Source organism: Gekko japonicus, unplaced genomic scaffold, assembly GCF_001447785.1.
Source record: "Gekko japonicus isolate JY-2015 unplaced genomic scaffold, Gekko_japonicus_V1.1 scaffold2024, whole genome shotgun sequence".
Taxonomy (NCBI): Eukaryota; Metazoa; Chordata; class Lepidosauria; order Squamata; family Gekkonidae; genus Gekko; species Gekko japonicus.
The window spans coordinates 61,494-64,735 of NW_015163149.1; positions in this window are offsets into that span (position 1 = coordinate 61,494).

Consider the following 3,242-nt stretch of genomic DNA (forward strand, 5'->3'; position numbering starts at 1 on the left):
CCGCCATTACCACGTGCGCGACCGTTGGGCCATGCGGTCAAGCACAAGCCCAAAGCTTCGTACATTCAGAACAATAGCCAAGCGGATCCTAGCCCGCACCAATCAGAGGGCCAGGTCCGCAGCCGAGAGCCTATGAAACTCTCGGCTACTGTAAATAACCTATAGGGTGAATAGGGTGTGTGTTTTGGTGGTGGGTTTCTGTGCATATATACCAGCCTGCGTGCCGGCTTACTTTGTCTTGTTCCTGATTGAATAAAGTACTCTTGCTGAAATCACTCCACGTTTCTGAGTACTTTTCATAGACCCAGCAACTGGAATCTGGAAGTAGAAGAAGAAGAAGAGGATGAGGAAGAGGAAGAAGAGGAAGAAGAGGAGGAGGAGGACGAAGAAGAGGAGGAGGAGGAGGAGGAGATTGGATTTATACCCCACTGTTCACTGGGAGCCTCAGAGCAGCTTACAATCTCCTTCCCCTTCCCCTCCCCACCACAGACACCAGATGAAGTAGGCGGGGCTGAGAAAGCTCTTTCCAGAACTGTCCTTGAGAGAACAGCTCTTCTCAGAACTACGGCTTGCCCAAGGTAATCCAGCAGCTGCGAGTGGAGGAGTGGGGAATCAAACCCGGTTCTCCCAGATTAGAGTGAATGACTAAAGAAAGAACATCACAACTACCTATGAACAGTTAGTCACCAATGCTCCCTCTAAGCTGTGGAGTCTTGTGAGCAGAAATTCTACTTGGTGAGCTCTTGGCATTACAGTTGTGAGCGAGCCATTTGGCTGCTGCATCAATCCGTTTGCCCTGGAGCCATTCTCCGTGAGCGAAGGCCGAAATCTGTGAGCCAGGGGCTAAAAGTCTGTGAGCTGGCTCACACTGACTCCAGTCCCCGAGATGTCAAGGGTGCAGCTGGTCGGATGGCTCGAAGAGGTGGTTAGGCAGATGGTGGATGTTTAATGCTGTTTTATTGCATTTTATCTATGTAGTTCTGGCACTAGCCGTATGTTAGCCGCCCTGAGCCGTTCGGAAGGGCGGGATATAAATCCAAAGTAAACAAATAAATAAAAAATAAAATCTCCAGAGGGGAGGGAAAGTCTATCACCGCATAGCCAGAGGTTGTGAGGGTTGGGGAGGGGGGAGGACAGCTGCCCACGTCTCCCTAGTGGGATTTCCCCAGAGCCTCCTGATTCTGCCAAAGCGACCAAATCCCTAAAAACAAGCCCTCAGGTCCCCGTGCAAAAATCACCCTGATTAATGCCTGGACTTGCTTCCAGGCAAGAACACCCGAATGCCGTCACACCAGCGACACCCGGTGGCTGCTAACGGAACAGCAAGGCCAGACTGCATTAAGGCGAGGGCACCGATCCACTCCAGGACAGGGGTCGATTTCCCTGTTGATCAGGATCAGTCAATCCTAAAAGAAACCAACCCTGACTGTTCCCTGGAAGGCCAGATAATGAAACTGAAGCTCCAATACTTTGGCCACCCAATGAGAAGGGAGCACTCACTGGAGAAGAAGACCCTGATGCTGGGAAAGACCGAAGGTCAAAGAAGATGGGGACGGCAAAGGATGAGATGGTTAGACAGTGTCATCGATGCAACGAACATGAAATTGAGCAAACTTCAGAGGACGGCGGAAGACAGGAGGGCCTGGCGGGAGATGATCCATGGGGTCGCGAAGAGTCGGACTCGACTGTGCGATTGAACAACAACAACAGGATCATAATTCGTAACTGGTCATCCTGGAAAGCACAGCAGCCTAGGACAGCCACGCGTTTGTAGCTGAAGAGCAGTAAAGGGGACAGGGTCCCATTTAAGGGGCCGAGGGGAACAGAAAAGACCTCCTCAGTCCCCGTGCCTCCTCTCCCAACTGCTCCTCATCTCCTGCCCTTTTATTCACTTCATTGATACCTCACCTTTCTCACCCACGGAGACCCAAGGCGGCTTACGTAACTCTCCTCCATTTCATGCTCACAACAACCCTGCGAGGCAGGCTAGGCTGAGAGAGTGTGGCTGGCCCAAGGTCACCCAGCGAGCATCCATGGCAGAGTCGAGATTCGAACCTGGTTCCCCCAGACCCTAGCCCAATGCTCTCACCACCACTACACTATGCTGGCTCCCATTTTCACCCCCCCCCCCATGCCACCCTGGTCTTGCAGTTCCGCCACCAAATCTCTCCACCTTCCCGTGGCCAGGGGCATTTCTGGCAGGGGTGGAAGTTGGGAAGACCCTGCCAGCTTGCTGGCTGTGACGATTCACCTCCCGGGCTTGCAGGGACACTGTTGGGGCCTGGCCAAGGCATGAGCCAAACAGCCACTGGGTCCCTTTGCTGTTAGCCCACAACTTGCAGCCAGAGGCTTGCATTAGCCAACCTGGTGAACCCCTGGACCCAGGGCCTGCCTGGGATGTTTTTCTTTGGTTTAATTGCATTGTTTAAATTAGTTGTTTAGCATTTTGGAACATTCAGTGAGCTGCTTTGGGGAGAAAAACACCATAGAAGAGCCCCAATAAACAAACAAAAGTCCTCCACCCCCCATTGAAAGGTGGTTGAAGTTCATGCAACTAACAGAAGACGAGTGGTCTGTCTAGTCCAGCATCCCATCTCACTCAGGGGCCAGCCAGTTCCTCTGGATGGCCAACAACAGGGCAGAGAGGCCGAGGCCTTTGTAGGAACGACAGAAAAGCCCTGCTGGGTCAGACCAGGGAGGGTCCAGCATCCTGCCTCACACTGTAGCCAACCAGTTCCTCTGGAGGGCCAACAACAGGGCAGGGAGGCCGAGGTCTTTGTAGGAACGACAGAAAAGCCCTGCTGGGTCAGACCAGGGAGGGTCCATCCAGTCCAGCATCCCGTCTCACACAGCAGCCAACCAGTTTCTTGGGAGGGCCAGCAACAGGGCATGGAGGCCGAGGCCTTCCCCTGAGAAGAACATCCAAAGGGCCCTGCTGGGTCAGACCAGGGAGGGTCCATCCAGTCCAGCATCCCGTCTCACACAGCAGCCAACCAGTTTCTTGGGAGGGCCAGCAACAGGGCATGGAGGCCGAGGCCTTCCCCTGAGAAGAACATCCAAAGGGCCCTGCTGGGTCAGACCAGGGAGGGTCCATCCAGTCCAGCATCCCGTCTCACACAGCAGCCAACCAGTTTCTTGGGAGGGCCAGCAACAGGGCATGGAGGCCGAGGCCTTCCCCTGAGAAGAACATCCAAAGGGCCCTGCTGGGTCAGACCAGGGAGGGTCCATCCAGTCCAGCATCC